The following is a 20,247-nucleotide window of genomic DNA, read 5'->3' on the forward strand; positions in this document are numbered from 1 at the left end:
GTCCCCATTGGGGCTCACAATGTAAATTCCCTATCAGTATATCTTTGAAGTGTGGGAGGAAAACCACGCAAACTGCCGCGGGCGGAGGGGACGCGCTCGCCACGCTCGGGTCCGGGGCTTCTGCTGCTGCTTGGTGGCTCGAGCGGTGGACCGGACCCGGGGACTCGAGCAGCGCTCCTCACCCGTGAGTGAAATGGGGATGGTATGGTTAGGGAGATTTTTATTATTATTATTTATTTATAGAGCACCATTAATTCCATGGTGCTGTACATGAGAAGGGGGTTACATACAAAATACGTATACAAGTTACAGTAGACAGACTAGTACAGAGGGAAGAGGGCCCTACCCTTGCGGGCTTACATTCTATAGGATTATGGGGAGGAGACAATAGGTGGGGTGTAGGTCAGGCGGCAGCTCCGCACGGTGGTCGGGCGGCAGCTCCGCACGGTGGTCGGGCGGCAGCTCCGCACGGTGGTCGGGCGGCAGCTCCGCACGGTGGTCGGGCGGCAGCTCCGCACGGTGGTCGGGCGGCAGCTCCGCACGGTGGTCGGGCGGCAGCTCCGCACGGTGGTCGGGCGGCAGCGAGTTCATTGTAGATTGTAGGCATTTCGGAACAGGTGCGTTTTCAGGTTCCGTTTGAAGTTTGCAAGGGTAGGGGATTGTTCGTGACGCCACCCACGGGTCGTGGTGATAATGGCACCACCGCTGCTGGTAACGGGGATCCCGGGAGAGATGGTAGGGTGCAGCTGAGATGTTGTCCTCTTCGTGGGCAGGGGTTGGTGATCCCGGGGCCCGATGGTGTAACGGGGAGGCAGGGTTGGTGAGGTGCAGGGACAGCGCGGCGCGGTGCCGGACGGCACTGGTGTACTCACTCAGACAATCACTAACAGAGTCGTTAGTAGTTGAGAAACCCCTGGGCTTCCTGTCACATTCAGATTTGACTATTGACGGCGGCTCCAAGCCTGGTCGTGGTCCGATGGCCCTGCCTGTGTGCTTAGCTTCACTCCGTTCCCCGGTCCGGTACCGGCGGGCCGACGCCCGACCCCGGTCCTTACGGCTCTGCGGAGTTCCACCAACTCCTGCAGACGGCCACCACCGTCTGCCAACCTTGCTGTCAGTGTCTGGGCTCCAACCCAGACACCTCAAGTGCTCACTCCTCTCACTTTCACCTCCAACACTGAACTGTCACTTTTCCCGCCTCCAGGCCTGTGAACTCCTCGGTGTGTGGTGCCAACCGCCTGGCTCTGCCCCACCTGGTGTGGACATCAGACTCTGGAGGGAGGCAACAAGGGTTTTTGGTTTGGCTGGTGTAACTGCCTAGGGTGGGGGGGTGTGTGTTGGTATGTATGTGACTACATGGCTAGTCCAGGGCGTCAAAAAACACGGGGAGAACATACAAACTCCTTCCAGATGTTGTCCTTTGTAAATTTAACCCAGGACCCCAGAGCTGCAAGACTGCAGTGCTAACCACTGAGCCACCGTGCTGCCCAGAGGAGACCTTTCAGGATCTGTAAGTTTTATTGTTCTACCTTATCCGGTTATCTTGCTGTAAACTCCATAGAACTCAGTGTCCATCCACCTTTAGAATCCTCTGTTCCCAGCACCCCTTTCACTAACAGAGCCCCCCAGAGCCCATGCCACTGGCTTTAGTCTTCCTTCATGAAAAAGAGTCTTGGTCTTCTTTATTCCCAGCCTTCTCATAGATTCTCGACCTTCTCATAGACTCCTTGCCATCAGAGACACAACTTGATGGTTCTTGGCTTGAATGTAAAATTTCCAGGAGAGCCCCCCACTTTCAAGAGTTTTTAACAGTATTCATTTTACCATATGAGCTAAAGGAACCTCTTGGGCCCCCTAAACTCCAGACTCCTTGGCAGTGAGGGTCATGAAACTGCTATTGAAAAGTTCATCAGCTCCCCCAAAACAGAGATGCCAAACACTTGAGTGCGCTGAACGGATGTCCAGTCCGAATTTGCTGGCCCGTATTAGGATGAAGAAAACAAAAGAGGGGGAGGTATACCCAGCACCGCAATCATGAATCCAAAATGAAAAGATCACGTTTATTGAAGAATAATACTGTAAAAAACACAAAAAAAAAAACAATTAGACCAGATCTACGTGTTTCAAGCTACACAGCTCTTAATCATGATTAAGAGCTTTGTAGCTTGAAATGCGTCAACATGTTGACGCATTTCAAGCTACAAAATGTTTTCATTTTGGATTCATCATTTTGGGTGCTGGATATACATCCCCCTCTTTTTTCTTTATGGAATTGCTAATGGTTTCCATGTATAATTGTTCTCCGCCTCCCTGACCATCGCTACATCTCCTCCCGATCATACACATTATTGCAATGTTTCTCAGTGTCAATATTTTTGTTTTTCTCATGCACCAAGCTGTCACTTCCACTCTACACACTGATGAAACGCCCCACACTTGTGTAAGGATTCCCGCTAAACACATTTCTGAGAAGTTTCGACTTTCTTGCAGCTCGTGGTGACACTTCTCTCTTTCTAATCTAAATAGAGCGATCGGACGGTTTCAACACTGACCAGTTTACGGTTTGTTGTGTATCCCTTCCAGTAAAGAGGGCCTGTGGTGAGCATGGCGGGCATCCAAGAGGAAGCGTTTCAGAAGGTCATCTCCCACCAACAGGAAGTTCAGGGGTTTCCTGTTTTTCATCTGTGACTCCTTATTTTAATAGACACAGAGGAAACTACAACAATGACAGACCATCTGTCCGGCACCAGCGAACCTGTGGGGGGGCAATGAATTTGGGATTCATCCTCGGACAGTCGCCTTGGTTCCGCTTATCCTCAGCCTTCAATAGCCTTTTGAGGGTCATTTAGACGACATTGCTGTCATATCTCACAATGTAAATGATCACACCCAAACACCACCGATCCTTGTGATCACTCTGAAGATAAGCAGCAGCTAGAGGCAGTGTAAGGTTCCCTAACAGCCTGCCGAATTGAGGGGGATTGGCCTACCATTTCATGTGTATGGAGGTCACCCAACAAACATTTGGTTGACAATGTATGGTAAACTGTAACGCTCACCGCCAGTGTAAAGGCAGCGAGCGTGGTTATTGGACCCACTGAACCACAGGGGGACCCCGCTCTTACCCTTCAGTGGGAAGGGCATGACTAAGCACCCACCACGAGACAGGGACCAGGACTGTGGCAGCTGACCCCCATGACAGGAAACGGACTCAAGTATAGACACAGGTACAGGTGGGGTGACTGAGGCAGGCTGGACAGGCGGGTACGGACAGGTATGATGGCACGGCAGAGACAGACAGGTATGGGAAAGGAGGTACTGGAAACAGACACAGGGATAACAGGTGAGAGCTCAGGACCTGACAACTAGCTAGATAGCAGACTGGAACACTGACTGACTAACTAGAAGTGTTGTGCAGGCACCTCTCCGAATGGGAGGATGCCTTAAATATATAGTGTCATAGGTAGGGCTGAGCGGGCCCGGGCTGTAAAAGACTGGATCCGCGTGGTTTCAGCACTATTCCCAGGCCCGATCCGGGCCCGGGATTCTGGCTGCACGATCCGGAACCGTCAATTAATAAAAAATGAAAAAAAACAATAAATAAATGAGCGTTTCATACTTACCGGGCTCTGTCATGGCGGCACACTGCTTCCGGATCGCGCTTTCACTTGCTGTGCTGTCACACAGCTTTCCGTGTTTTCCCCGCCCACCGGCCCGTCCTCTCAGCTGTGATTGGTTCCTGGCTAATGCGCCCCCAGCCTGTGACAGCTCTGCCGCGGTCATCGCTTATCGCGGTCAGTACTACGCTGCACTCAGAGCGGGCAGCCATGCTCTATAGCTGCTCACTCTAAGGGTACCGTCACACTTTAGCGACGCAGCAGCGATCCCACCAGCGATCTGACCTGGTCAGGAACGCTGCTGCGTCGCTACATGGTCGCTGGTGAGCTGTCAAACAGGCAGATCTCACCAGCGATCAGCACCCAGCACCCAGCACCCAGCCAGCAGCGACGTGCAAGCGATGCTGCGCTTGCACGGAGCCGGCGTCCGGAAGCTGCGGACACTGGTAACTAAGGTAATCATCGGGTATGGTTACCCGATGTTACCTTAGTTACCAGCGCACACCGCTTAGCGCTGGCTCCCTGCACTCGTAGCCACAGCACACATTGGGTCTCTCTCTCTCTCGTCCCGGATCTGTCTCCCCATTGATTTTCATGGCCGCGAATTCCGGATCGGATCCGGACTTCGGCGGCAACCCGATCCGGCTCCGTCGGACCCGGATTACGGCAGATCCACTCAACTCTAGTCATAGGTTGACTGGCAGCACGCTGGCACTTTAAGAGGAGGGCCGGTGTGTGCAAGCGAGTCTCAGGTGCACTCCCGGGAATCCTTCATAGGGCCCAGGAGGGTAAGGGGACCGCAGCACATGTGGATGGCCGAGGAGGTGGGGGGGATGCAACCCGGCCGGGGCAGTGAGTAAGTCAGTGTGTCTGCAGAGATACAGGTGCTACACAAACAAGTACTTCCCCGTAAGAACACATGCACACTCACCTGAACTGAGCTTGTATGTTTATGAGGTGGTCTGGAGGAATCTTTGTGGGCGGAGTGAGAATTATGTTCACCTGTAGGAACTAGGGCATCACACTGACGGCATCCCTTTATTGATCTTCCTGGAAATTTAGGAGTAAATTACCAGTCCTCTTTGCAATCAGGTAAGCTATTACACCCTAAAGATGACAATAATAATATTTATTCATTGATATAGCATTGTTAATTCCACAGCGCTTTACGTACATTGGCAACACTGTCCCCATTGGGGCTCACAATCTAGAGTCCCTAACTGTATGTCTTTGGAGTGTGGGAGGAAACTGGAGAACCCGGAGGAAACCCACGCAAACACTGGGAGAACATACAAACTCCTTGCAGATGTTGTCCTTGGTGGGATTTGAACCGAGGACCCCAGCGCTGCAAGGCTGCAGTGCTAACCACTGAGCCACCACAAGATTGCAGTGCTAACCACTGAGCCACTGTGCTGCCCAAAGATGAGACACAACACCATGTTGCGGAGAGGTGAATGCATCTGAAACTCTGCCCACTGTGATGCACAATGGCCACAAGATTCTGAAGCCAAATTGTGTGGCCATTGGGCATCCCTGTTGGCGGAGTTTCAGATTCACGCAGCATATAGTCTCATCCCGATGTATAATCAGCGCTAATCAGGGTCAGACTTTGCAAACCACATGCCCTATTGACAAAAGGAATAGTACCACCCAGTTGCCATATTTATACATTTCCAAGAGGAATTAGACATTCCGTTAACACTAGAAGTCCCAGGGAGGGGTCATTTAACATTTCTACCATTGAAACCCTATGGAGCTCGAAATTCCTGGGACTTCTAGTGTTAAGGGATCCTTGGGAATGTGGGGCTCCAACATGACTGGTTCACGGGGAAAAAAAAAAAAAATAGAAGAGCGGCAGTGTGGCAAGGGCCATCCAGACCCTAGAAGAGGTATGACATACTCTGGCGGTCCCCACTATTCCATGAACATCCCCGGCAGTAGTAGTTTGTATATGTTGCAGCATCTTTCATGCTCCACATCAGAGCACATCTCATCTATCTGAATGTGCGTCAAGAACAAAGAATAAAAGAATAAAAACTTCAGGGCCAATTTCCCATTTCTATCAGCATCAGAATAAGTAAAATGTTTACAATGAGCCGACGCTCAGCCATAAATACTCAGGAAGTATTTTACGGAATCGTCATAAATAGCAACAGAATATGATGGAATAAAGCCAGAAGAAGAGGCCTCGGGGTGAGGAGCCATGATCGTCCCCCGGCCCATTAACCCACCCTTCAGGAAGGGCACCAGTTCCCCTCATTTATCCCTGAGCTGTGTAATTGTTCAGTGCTACGTGACAAAGTGGCACGGGCCTCGATGGCATGACAGAGCAATTGTGGAACATCAAAGGCTCCGAGACAATGGTGCCGTCCAGCGGGCGTCTCTCACCATTCCCAAGTGACGTTTTTAACATAGATCACTGCCACCCGGACAGCTGAAGGAGACGTGGTCACCAGAATGACGTCTTTGCCCTGACATCAGAGGGTCCACCACGTGAAAAAATGTGACTGAGTACGTGTCGGCATCCACTGCGGACGAGATTTCCCATGTCTATTGGACAGGCTATTGGCAGACCGGTGGAGGCGCGCTCTGAGATCCTCCATACAGTTGAGCATGCATGATTGACAGGCCCCTTTAAAAGACAGAGGTTCAGTGTTCTACCTAGGGCCACATTTGTGACCACTGGTCATTGGGAAGCATAGTTGCTTCCAATGGCCCCGGTACAATTAGGACCCCTCTTACTTTTCATTTAATGTACTCGGGAGAACACAAAACCCTTTTAGGTAAAAGTTATCTGAACCCACCAATTTTGATGGAACAGTTGATCATTTAATGGGGATCACCCGACTCTCTCCAATACTCTCTCCTGTAGCGGAGGGGGTCAAGATAGAGACAGATGTTTGCAAAACCAAGGTTTGACCAACAGCTCTTTTATGTGTATGAGGTTTACTGTCCATATCCATTTGCGGAGTACTGGCTGTTTTTAATGGCAACTTGTATTCTGCCAATGGGCAGCATTCACGTATGCAGTTTTAGAGGCGCTTAAAAGGGAATCTTGATCGATATAGATTTTTACCAAAAATATGTCCTAAGGAAAGAGGAGTTCACTGCTGCTATCAGCTATTAATATATTTATTTGCAATCCTTACCCTTCCTTTGGGGCGACCGCTTCAAAACTCCCTAAGGAGGCGACCATATTGGAGGACAATGTAAGTCAAATTCATCAGTGATTATAAGAAGTGAAATAAATTAATGGTCACTATTTTACCTATTAGGTAGCCTTCATTAGGGGTAGGGAGAACTAGGGAGAACGGAGCTCTGTAAAGCTTGCAGCCAGTGTAAGGACAGCGAGCGGGGTTAGTGGACCCACTGGACCACAGGGTTGGACCTGGGCTTACCCTTTAGTGGGAGGGGCTTAACTAAGCGCCTACTGCTAGGCGACCGCCAGGTGCCACACCCATTGTAGTGACCGGGACTGTGGCACCAGACCCCCAGGATAGGAAACGGGATGGCTGGGGCAGACTGGCAGGTGGATTCAGACACATATGGTAGGCACGGCAGGGACAGAAAGGTATGGGAAGGCAGATACAGGTGACTGACACAGGGATAACCGGACAGGAGCACGGGAACCTGACAACAAGCTAGCAGCAGACTGGCATACGTACTAACTGAGGATGTTGCGCAGGCACCTCCCCTAATGGGAGGATGCCTTAAGTACATAGTGCCTCTCAGCCTTAAGAGGAAGTTTAGTGCGCGAACTAGGCACATTCCCGGGAGCCTGTGCCATGTGCACAGGCCTTGGGGAGTGGAAAGGACAGTCACATACATGGACGACCAGGGGGGTGGCAGGGGAGAATGCAACCCAGCTGGGGCGGTAAGTCAGTGTCCCTGCAGGGATGCCAACACTACAAGCTCCACCCCTCTGACTTTTTAGAGTCATCACTCCTGACCCAAAAAAGGTCATGTGACCCCCCAACTGGCTTTGCCAATTGGCTAAAAGTTCAGACGGGGTTGTCAAATGTAAAAACCTCATTGAGAGGCCATTAATTTGGCTCACTTTTTATTTTATTCAGTGTTTTCAGGACATCTGCACATCGTCTCTTAACTTTAGTAAATACATAATAAGGCGCCCGTTGGCTTGTTGTGCTTTCCCCGTATCCCAGCGTTCGAGTTCCTGTTTATATAAGATTAGAGCTGATTTGCATGTATCTGTGGATTCCGGAATGTTCAGATCAATAGAGTAAACATTGCCGGTAACATCCTCCTATCACATTTTTTAGATTGCATCTAACTTTACATCGGAAACTATGTACAGTACGGCAAAAAGTTGCCCAACAAGTAAGTTGTGTTCTGGAAAGTGGAATTTCCGATCATCCTCTTGACAGAAGAATTTTCTCAACTGCAAATATTGTCCTGGAACAATTTGTCTCCATTGTAATCTCATTCCTCCCTCGGAGGGGAAATGTCTTCATGTAACGGCCGCAGCGTCCGGCAGCGATGATTCATATCACTTTCTCCTCGCACTTTCCCTAGTCACTTCTCTTATGTGTAAACTGGGATTATGACCCATAATAAGAGAGTAGTTGACTGGTTGTAAGGCGACATATTTTTTTTTAAAAAGGAAATCATTGGCGTCCAGGAGTTCGGATTCCAAGTAGTCCCTGCTCAGTAATGCATTACCACAACCCGAGGAGGTCAAAGGACCCCCCCTATGTATAGGTTGGCGGGTAACAAAATCACATGGCTATACTAGGAATACTTGTAGTTCTTCACCATTGGAATAAATTACAGGTCTAAACTAGTGATCAGCGGGCACTACCATGCTCAGGTGCTCGGTTCTCGTAACTAGTGATGAGCGAGCACTATCATGCTCGGGTGCTCTGTACTCATAACTAGTGATCAGCGAGCACTACCATGCTCAGGTGCTCTGTACTCATAACTAGTGATGAGCGGGCACTACCATGCTCAGGTGCTCAGTACTGGTAACTAGTGATGAGCGGGCACTACCATGCTCAGGTGCTCTGTACTCATAACTAGTGATGAGCGGGCACTACCATGCTCAGGTGCTCTGTACTCATAACTAGTGATGAGCGGGCACTACCATGCTCAGGTGCTCAGTACTGGTAACTAGTGATGAGCGAGCACTACCATGCTCAGGTGCTCTGTACTCATAACTAGTGATGAGCGGGCACTACCATGCTCAGGTGCTCAGTACTGGTAACTAGTGATGAGCGGGCACTACCATGCTCAGGTGCTCGGTACTGGTAACTAGTGATGAGCGGGCACTACCATGCTCAGGTGCTCAGTACTGGTAACTAGTGATGAGCGGGCACTACCATGCTCAGGTGCTCAGTACTGGTAACTAGTGATGAGCGAGCACTACCATGCTCGGGTGCACGGTACTCGTAACTAGTGATGAGCGGGCACTACCATGCTCAGGTGCTCAGTACTGGTAACTAGTGATGAGCGAGCACTACCATGCTCGGGTGCTCGGTTCTCGTAACTAGTGATGAGCGAGCACTACCATACTCGGGTGCTTGGTACTGGTAACTAGTGATGAGCGAGCACTACCATGCTCGGGTGCTCAGTGCTCGTAACTAGTGATGAGTGGGCACTACCATGCTCGGGTGCTCTGTACTGGTAACTAGTGATGAGCGGGCACCACCATGCTCAGGTGCTCGGTACTCGTAACTAGTGGTGAGCGGGCACCACCATGCTCAGGTGCTCGGTACTCGTAACTAGTGGTGAGCGGGCACTACCATGCTCAGGTGCTCGGTACTTGTAACTAGTGGTGAGCGGGCACTACCATGCTCGGTGCTCGGTACTTGTAACTAGTGATGAGCGAGCACTTCCATGCTCGGGTGCTCAATACTCGTAACTAGTGGTGAGCGGGCACCACCATGCTCAGGTGCTCGGTACTCGTAACTAGTGATGAGCGGGCACTTCCATGCTCGGGTGCTCTGTACTCGTAACTAGTGATGAGCGGGCACTACCATGCTCGGGTGCTCAGTACTGGTAACTAGTGATGAGCGGGCACTACCATGCTCGGGTGCTCGGTACTCGTAACTAGTGATGAGCGGGCACTTCCATGCTCGGGTGCTCTGTACTCGTAACTAGTGATGAGCGGGCACTACCATGCTCGTGTGCTCAGTACTCGTAACTAGTGATGAGCGGGCACTACCATGCTCGTGTGCTCAGTACTCGTAACTAGTGATGAGCGGGCACTACCACGCTCGGGTGCTCTGTACTCGTAACTAGTGATGAGCGGGCACTACCATGCTCGGGTGCTCGGTACTCGTAACTAGTGATGAGCGGGCACTACCATGCTCGGGTGCTCGGTACTCGTAACTAGTGATGAGCGGGCACTACCATGCTCAGGTGCTCTGTACTCGTAACTAGTGATGAGCGGGCACTATCATGCCCAGGTGCTTATTGGGAAATCAGCTGCCAGGAAATGTACGTTACCCCCATTATCAGAATCCCTCCACTAGTCAGATATATTGTTATTAGATAAACCAAATTTAGCTGCAAGAACTAAAAGGGTCTGCATGAGTTTTTTTGCTTTTACGCTGCAATAAAGCATGGTACCATTCATTGACAGCAAGCATAAATGTTGAAAACAAAAATTTTGAGCAATTCAAGTTTCATGCATTTTTTTTTTGCAGAGTATCGATTTAATAAAGCAGCATTACAGTCCATACATTCCTCTAATGGCTGCAGATTATTTTTGGAGCCGTCCTCTTGCACACGGGCGGTGCAGATAGAGCCGAGCTCCGCTTCTTGCAGAGACACAGCTGCAGCGGGAGATGAGATCTGCGCGTTTCCACAGAAGGCCGGTTTCTGAGAAACAATTGCATGATGAGTGGTGTCTTAATCTTCCTCATTCGAGTTACTTGGAAGACGGGCCGCGGCTGCAGATCATTTCTGCTTTCGGGTTTATCTTGGATTCCTGGCCTGTGGTCTCAATTCTTCGGAAAGTGCTTGTGTGTGTGCGTCAGCAACCGGACAATGCACAGAGACGAACTGTCAGTGAATGGAATGTCCCTGCCATCAACCTGATAAAGGAGACAATTCTTAAGAAACGTTAAGAAACTTAGAAAGCTGGGTGGCAACCAATATGTCTGCCGTTACTCGTGATGGCATTATTTCCACCTAGTTTGCTCATATATACAATGCATCCATAGCAGAAATGATGGGTGAACGTATAGTCATTCACAATCTCTTCTTGCTGTCAGCAGGTAGTAATAGGACTGAAAAAAATAAAATCTTGACTGGGCTCATCTGAGTATGATCAATCGTGGTGTCCAGAGCCTTAGCTAGACCATCATTTATCAGAGGCAAAGAGTTGCTTAAAAGCCGCGGCACAAGCCCCCCACCACCAAGGTATGTCTTATTTGGACAGGTGTCACGCTAGGTAAGGGAAGAACCAAGCGAAAGGCTAAAGGGAAGGGAAACCCTGTGTCTAGGGAAGGGAAAGATGGTGACCCCTGACCAAACCCACTGATGGTCCCTCACCACCCTAGATAGGTTCCGCACCTATGCGCCGAGCCGGATACCTGACCCTAGGTATCTCTAGTGCTGGACCCTAAATAGGGAACGGGTGGGAGGAGCTCTTTGTCAACCCCACTAAACACTATAAAAGACACAAGGAGGACACACAAGGGAAGAACAAGAACTACTTAACCACAGATGACTCCGGCAGAAGTTCAGCAACAATACTATAGCAGAGTACAAGCCACCTGCTTGCAACCAGGGCTTGAATGAACTGAAAATATCACCAGCACCAGTCCAAGGAAGGAAGGGATATTTATGCACTAACAATACTGATGATCAGCAGCTGAGTAGAAGGCGAGCTCCTGCTGGGTCCAAAATGGGGAGAGATGAATCCAGTAGGAAAGCTACCTATACCAATGACAGCAGGAAGAATGGAAAGTCAGGGGGAATTCTGCGCAGCCAAATGCTGTGACCTTCTAGGGCCAGAAACCACATGACTGTTATTTCTTGCTGTATAATTTCTATTTCACCTTTGACAACAGGGCTTTTTTTCCCATCTGGATACAAATTAAAAAAATTTAGTTCATTCACGGCAAGCAGAGCTATTGAAATGATGACGGATTAAAACTAACAACATTAGAAAGTTGTAAAGTTTACATAAAATTAAAAAAATATATCCAATGAAAGAGATTGCCATAGGATAACCTCTGAGACCTTCACTCATGAAGATATCGGGGTCTCAGCACCCGGAGGACGGACTGGAGAAAACTAACCTCTAAGACCTTCACTCATGAAGATATCGGGGTCTCAGCACCCGGAGGACGGACTGGAGAAAACTAACCTCTAAGACCTTCACTCATGAAGATATCGGGGTCTCAGCACCCGGAGGACGGACTGGAGAAAACTAACCTCTGAGACCTTCACTCATGAAGATATCGGGGGTCTCCGTGCCCAGAGGACAGACTGGGGAAAACTAATCTCTGAGACCTTCACTCATGAAGATATCGGGGGTCTCCGTGCCCAGAGGACAGACTGGGGAAAACTAATCTCTGAGACCTTCACTCATGAAGATATTGCGGGTCTCAGTGCCCGGAGGATGGACTGGAGAAACCTAACCTCTGAGACCTTCACGTATGAAGATATCGAGGGTCTCAGCACCCGGAGGACTGACTGGGTAAACTAACCTCTAAGACCTTCACTCATGAAGATAGAGGTCTCAGTGCCCGGAGGAAAGACTGGGGAAAACTAACCTCTAAGACCTTCACTCATGAAGATATCGGGGGTCTCAGTGCCCGGAGGACGGACTGGGGAAAACTAACCTCTGAGACCATCACTCATGAAGATTACGGGGGTCTCAGCGCCTGGAGGACTGACTGGGGAAAACTAACCTCTGAGACCTTCACTCATGAAGGTATCGGGGGTCTCAGGGCCGGGAGGACGACTGGGAAAACTAACCTCCGAGACCATCACTCATGAAGATATGGGGGGTTTCAGTGCCCGGAGGATCGACTGGAGAAAACTAACCTTTGAGACCTTCACTCATGAAGATATCGAGGGTCTCAACACCCGGAGGACGGACTGGGGAAAACTAGTTGTGCATGAGAGAATAAACACAGGAATGGGACCTCATGTTTTAGGCAATATTCCTTGCCGGATAACCCCAGTTTTTTGGGCCAAGAGTCAGATGACAATGCCCTTCTTAGTTTTCACACCGCCCCATTTATTCTGCATTGCCGCTCAGTTTCATCTTTCCTTTTTGTTTCCAGCACGTAGTAACCGCACATTACACTTCAGTTTTATTTTCCAGGAAAGGGGAACACGATGGTTTCACTCATTGAGACTTTTCTTTTTATACTCGCAGAGAAAAACAAACAATCTATAGTTTCTGTTCACTTTGAGCATCATAAGTAGAATCAAAAATGAAACTTATCTCAAAGTTCAACCCTTATCCAGAGTGATCATACTTACAAAGCATGGAAAAAAAAATAAAGGCACCCGCCCCCCGCCCAGTAAAGCAGCCCTATGGGGTCCACAACCTATGGTTCTCCACCACTACGGTACTATAAAACTACACCTCCTAGCATGCCCTGACTGTATACTGGGTAGTGTACGATACTTGTGCAACTACTGGAGAGCCACAGGTTGATGGGGATTTTGGAAACCCCAACCTCATTAAGGAACCAATCACTAAGGCTACTTTCACACAACACCGCATCCTTTGCATAAGTTTTTCCCATGCGGCCCGCCCGGTTTTTGCCGCTTGCGGCATGCTACTGAGCATGCGCAGTGGCAAAAACCGCATGCAGCGGCCGGATGCGGTATTTGCCGCATCGCGCCGCATCCAGCCGCCATAGGCATGCATTGAGAGATGCGCCGCATCGGCCGAATGCGGCGCGATGCGGTTTTTTTTGCCGCACGAAAAAACGTGCCAGGCAACGTTCCATCCGGCCGCCGCATCGGCTAAATCTGCCGCATGCGGCAAAAACCGGATGGAACGCAAGGCCATGCGGCACAATGCGGCACTAATTAAAGTCTATGCAGGAAAATCGCAACCGGCAGCAAAAAAAAACGGTTGCGATTTTCCTGCAAAGTGCCGGATTGTGCCGCAGAAGAAAAACCGGAGGTGTGAAAGTACCCTAAAAGGGCATTGGGTGAAAAAATCATACCTGCAAACTCTAAACTTGCACAACTACCAAAACCATGCCCTCTATTTACCAAACCATGCCCCTTCTGCACCCCCTTTATAAACTGGTACTTGCCAACCTGACTGTGCATTTGGAATGTTTACAGTTTTTTGGGAGGTTTCAGGGTGAAAGTTCAGTGTCACTGGTTGAAATGCTTCCCAATAACCATGACCCTTTTCCAAATCTATGCTCCTCATTTCACGCCTCCTCATTTACCGTCTTATGTCAAGCACAAATAACCTTCTGGAAGCTTTTTGGAGGAACACAGATTTCCCAAATTTTCCAGGAGTTTAGGAAGTCAGAAGAATTGACAAGTATTTAAAAAGTAGACTACCCCTTTAAGAAGATAAGTGTATGGTGGATCCTTCTGACTTCCATAGGATCTTCCAACAATCTCGTGATGTATTATTTCGGAGAGAATGGATAAGACAGGGTTAAACTTTTACCTATTAGTTCTTCAGAGGTGTCTGGTGACCAATTATCTTCCATTACATTCCCCCGTTATGAAAAATTCCAGGGAATTTAATGGAAAGTTATGAAGGGTTATTTCAAAATTATGCCTGACAATAACTGGAACCATTGGAAGTCTTTCTCCCTCCTACATGTGGCCTTGACTTTGTGGCGCCCCTGAGGCTTCAGTTGCCACAGGGTACTGCACCTCACTTAAGGTGCAGTATTCATCTCGGGTAAGGAGGGGGTTAATCATCGGTGTTTCCACATTTCACCTCACATACAGCTTAGGTACCTTCCTACTGGGGACTGGACTAGGGTAGGGTGGGGGGTGGCCATCACGAGGCATGGGACTTTCCCGGTCACTAGGAGAACCACCTTGGGGGCAGGCACCACTTGGGGTAGAAGTAGGAGAAACCTTAACACAATCTTCAGTCAAGACGGGACTACAGTTCTGGCGACACAACACCACTTTCTTCTTTCTTTTTCTTCACGGAGGCTGAAGCTTGGATCGGGAAGCTCAACCCGGGTTCCTCACTTCTGAAGGGGCATCCCTTGGAAAAGGACACTTTCAAATACCGGTGGCTACCTCTAACTTATCCGGAATTGGCTGGAGCTCATCATGGCGGAGACCGGCACCCCGGTGCAACCAAAGGACGAGGAGTAAAGACCTGGAACTGCAACTACTGTGTGAGTCCTTCATTGCTCCAGCGCCAACGTAACTACTACCTCCATCATCCTCCTTGGGGCCTAGCTTCACCTGCGGGAAGCTGAACCATCCCAGCTGCGACACCATTCGCCCCAGAGGGCAGCGACCGCAGCGGCGTCTAATCCCTGGCCGTACACCACAGGTGGCGTCACGAGACAACTACTATTCCCAACATCTCCAATCCTCATCATCCTCATCCCATCCTTCATCCCCTTTTTTTTCTGTACACCTCGGGGCCACCCGTGACATCCCAGACCCGACATCACCGGCCCGGCGACGAGTAAATTTAACCCCTGCCCCGTGGGTGCTACAAATGCCCATTGCCGCCCTCGGGTGTTCTATTCTTGCAGGAATCAATCTCTTCCAGTCATGTAGGGGTTAATAATAATACATGAGGCTCTACAGGGACAAATTAAACCATCGCAGACAGAGCGGGATTCCTTTTGGGCAGAGTCTACTCCTCTTGGCTGGGAAGGTAACAGTAACACTGTGTGTGCAGGACAAGCCAGATCACAGTTTCCAAGTGGTGCGGTATCTGGCAGTCCGTGCCTAGGAGATCCTCGCCTAGGGAGCCGATAAAAAAAAAAAAAAAAATTACATTGCCAATTCTATACTTTTTGCAAAGAAATCTGGAGAATGTTGCGTATTCACACTCGAGTCCGAGCATTCCCCTCCTACAAAGGACCGGATTGGATGGGGACTGGCACACAATGCTGGGAGTAGTAGTTAAAAGCGGTCTCACCCTGGCATAAAATCAAGACAAATCTACATTTTTCCTTGCTCATCGATCCAGCCAGTAAATACCACAATGACTCATTCTACCAAGTTACACCTCAGCGACAAACCCACTATAAAATACCAGCATGGTAAAAAAAAAAAAAAAAATTTAAAGAGCACGTCTGTGATAAAGGATGGATGAATGCACATGTGTAAGAATTGTTGCGGAATCAAGTGTACCTGCCATTAGAATGGTTCTGCGTATATAAATACCATGTTTTTTGCCCCAAAAAATGCCCTAGGGCTTATTTTCGGGTAGGTCTTATTCTCAGGGAAACACAATTGGGGGCTTACCCCCACAAAAAAAGTAGACACTCTCCCCCCCCCCCCCCCTTCCCAAGAGAATCACACTTACCAGACCCCGGACACCTGCGTGGCTCCTAGGTCCTTCTGCGATCTTTGTCGGGCATTCCCAGCAGTTATGCTCCTTGCGGTCCTCTCGTGCTTCTGGCCGACCCACTCGCATACATTAGATTGCGCACACACACATTCATACTTGTGTGGGTGGGTGTGCAATCTGATGTGGGTGGGTGTGCGATCTGATGTGGGTGGGTGTGCGATCTGATGTGGGTGGGTGTGCAATCTGATGTGGGTGGGTGTGCGATCTGATGTGGGTGGGTGTGCGATCTGATGTGGGTGGGTGTGCGATCTGATGTGGGTGGGTGTGCGATCTGATGTGGGTGGGTGTGCGATCTGATGTGGGTGGGTGTGCGATCTGATGTGGGTGGGTGTGCTATCTGATGTGGGTGGGTGTGCGATCTGATGTGGGTGGGTGTGCGATCTGATGTGGCTGGGTGTGCGATCTGATGTGGGTGGGTGTGCGATCTGATGTGGCTGGGTGTGCAATCTGATGTGGCTGGGTGTGCAATCTGATGTGGCTGGGTGTGCAATCTGATGTGGGTATGCAATCTGATGTGGGTATGCAATCTGATGTGGCTGTCCAATCTGATGTGGGTGGGTGTGCAATCTGATGTAGGTGGGTATGGAATTTGATGTGGGTGGGTGTGCAATCTGATGTGGGTGGGTGTGCAATCTGATGTGGCTGTGCAATCTGATGTGGGTGGGTGTGCAATCTGATGTGGGTGGGTGTGCAATCTGATGTGGCTGTGTAATCTGATGTGGCTGGGTGTGCAATCTGATGTGGGTGGGTGTGCAATCTGATGTGGCTGTGCAATCTGATGTGGGTGGGTGTGTAATCTGATGTGGCTGGGTGTGCAATCTGATGTGGGTGGGTGTGCAATCTGATGTGGCTGTGCAATCTGATGTGGGTGGGTGTGTAATCTGATGTGGCTGGGTGTGCAATCTGATGTGGGTGGGTGTGCAATCTGATGTGGGTGGGTGTGCAATCTGATGAGGGTGGGTGTGCAATCTGATGTGGGTGGGTGTGCATTCCACTGCAGGTCCTCCCGTTCGGCGTCTGGAGAGTATGATTGTGGGGTCTTCTGTCTTTTTTCTTTTGGAGCCATCTGCTTTCTATAATGAAGTGTCCTGCAGTATTCTTTAACTTTTTTTAGCTGCATGGACATTTCATTATTGAACCATAACTAGGGCTTATTTCCAGGGTAGGGCTTATATTTAAGCATTACACTAAAAATGCTGAAAATTCCAGCTAGGGCTTATTTATGGAAGAACACGGTATATATGACACATTGGCAAGGATTCAATTTTCACAAGCATTCTGGTCTAAAACTGAATTGTCACTAAATTTATGTGACGCGCCCACGGGGGTCTTGGGGGTTACTCGTCGTCGGGCAGGTTACTTGTCGCTGGCCCAGGTCCGTGACCCCGGCGGTGTCAATAAAGATGGAGGGAGGGGGAATAGTGGTTATTCGTGACGGCACCTGTGGTTTGCGGCTATTATAGGAGCCGCCGCTGTGGGAGGCATCCCCTGAGGCAGATGGTGACACAGCTGGTTGGTTTGGCTCTTCACAGGTAGAGCTGAGGCTCCAGGGATGTTTGGAGTAGTAGTAGTCTTTGTCGCGAAGCGCAGGGTCAGAGGCGGCGAAGAAAGGGAGCGACACGGGTTGCAATCAAAGTTCTTTTGCTCACTGAGATATCCCCGCCTTTGGACTGCCGGACTCCGCTGTCATGGGCTCCAGCAGATCCCAAATAGTTCGAAGGGCAGAACCGGTGTTTCTTTCAGTGAGTCCTTCCTGCCTGCGCTCTGTTCTGTGAGTCCCTGCGGCCTGAAGCTACGCTGGGCCACGAGTCCTGGAAATTGTTCCGTTCCTGTCCCGTATGGCAGGCAGCGCAAGTCCGTTACTGGTGCCGCTAGTGTCACGACTCATGGCTCTATATGCTGCTGTGCTCCGGACTCTGAGTGGTCCAGAAGACTTGAAATCCTCTGCCCGGCGGATTCTGCTGGCGGGACTTGCAGTGCCCACCAGCCAAGAGCTCCGCACCCTGTTCTGTGTGCACCCAGTCCAGAGGGAGCTTTGGCGCAGCTCTCCCCTCAGCGACCGTGTCCTCCTTCGTCTCACTTGTTCCTTGTCTAGGTCTTCACTGTCTGTGTGTGTGTCGCCTTACTCCCTGTTGTGTAGCTCTGCCCCTCCAGATTGCTAAACTAGTGAGCAGAGGGTCCACTACATTAGTGATGGCCACCCCCCAATGTATCTACCCTAGCCCAGTCCCAGTGAGAGGGCAACTAACTGTGTATTTTGGGTGGATTACCGGCAATGACCTCCTCCTTACCCGGGATGAATACTGCACCTCTGGGGTGCCACATAGGCACTAGAGTTTTTGCAACTTTTGGTGCTTTTACACCAGTCCTATCCCGGTCCGACAACTTTTTGAAAAGTTTATGGAGTTGCGCATGGAAACTGGAAGATGCTCCAAATTAATTGGGGAGCACAAGGAGTTACATGAATTTGGGTAATCTTACTCCATCGCACTGCTCATCAAGACTGGCGTGCAAAACACTTTGTTGCATCTTCCTCACCAGCTGGCGGACTGTAAAAAAAAAATTACAAATGCTCCAAAAACAATTCAGTTTTCTAACGTTTTTTTGAGTCATGCAGTAAATAGAAGAGGAGGGAGATGCAGCTGCAGTGTTGCTCTCTAATTCGTGTCTGAGGTCATACACAAGATACTTCCAAATAAGTTGCTTTTCACCAGACTGCACAGAAAGATTTACAAACATTTCTAGGAGTCTGGCAGGTCTTCCCTTTTTCCTGGAGCCCCCGGCATTTCAGGAAAGTTGGCCCGTATATCAAAAGTATAATGGGTAATAGGAGATTCCTTCAGATGCCCATGGGATCTTCCAATAATCTCATGATATTTGCCATCGGGGAGCTCGGATAAGGCAGGAGGAGGGGATGCAGTTGCTGTATTTGTTTCTTAGTTTCTATGATAAAGCATGCTGTGGGAGGGGAGAGAGAGCAGCCAGACATTGGCTTTAGTCAGAACAAACATATGTCTCAAGGATGTCACTATACATGGTCCATGTAGGGATTTATGATACAAAAAAACCCAAAACAACTTAAACCCAAGCCCATATGCAGGGATGGGTCATATCTATGATTTCAGAATAAGCATTTGAAGATTAGAGCCGCTTCTAGTCTTTGATGACTTGACCAGGTGGATAAATACATTTTTGACAGCTGCCACATGCTTGATCATACCCTAGAAGATTCATAGAGTCTGACACGTGTGTAAATTAATACCGCCACGGTTGGGACCAGTTGCCTCTGTATGACACCATTATGACCACAGGTATGCCCCTTTTCCAGCATACAGTTACAACCAACTGTTTATTCCCTTGGGTAATCAGGCATTTTTAGGTGACATCAGACCCCAAATAGTGCAGTGTAGCCTAACCGTGTTTTACACTGCCCATGTGTCTTCAAGAGTAATATTACTTAAAAATCTCACTACTTATTATGGAGACAAGAACTTCAGGTTCCTGAGCTTATTGAGAGGCAACTTCAGACCCCACCCCTTATTGTTGAGGAACTTCAGGCTTCTCCACTGGAGACCTTCAGACCCTCTCCTTATTGAGAGGCAATTTCAGACCACACACCTTATTGTTGAGCAACTTCAGGCTTCTCCCCCTGGAGACCTTCAGACCCTCTCCTTATTAAGGGACAAGTACAGACCCCTCCCCTTATTGAGAGGCAACCTCAGACCCCAAGCATTATTGTTGAGCAACTTCAGGCATCTCCCCCCTAGAGACCTTCAGATCCTCTCCCTATTGAGGGGCAACTTCAGACCCCAAGCTTTATTGAAGGGCAACTTCAGACCCCAAGCCTTATTGTTAAGCATCTTTAGGCATGTCCCCCTGGAGACCTTCAGGCCCTCCTCTTATTGAAGAGCAACTTCAGACCACTTCCCTTATTGAGGGGCAACGTCACACACCTCACCTTATTGATGAGCAACTTCAGGCTTCTCCACGTGAGGAGACGTTCAGAAAATCTCCTTATTGAGAGACCACTTCAAGCTCCTCCCCTTATTGAAGGAAAATTTCAGGGTCCTCCTCTTAATGAGGAGACCTTCAGGCACCCAACTCCTTATGGAGTCC

Source organism: Anomaloglossus baeobatrachus, chromosome 8 (assembly GCF_048569485.1).
Source record: "Anomaloglossus baeobatrachus isolate aAnoBae1 chromosome 8, aAnoBae1.hap1, whole genome shotgun sequence".
NCBI lineage: Eukaryota > Metazoa > Chordata > Amphibia > Anura > Aromobatidae > Anomaloglossus > Anomaloglossus baeobatrachus.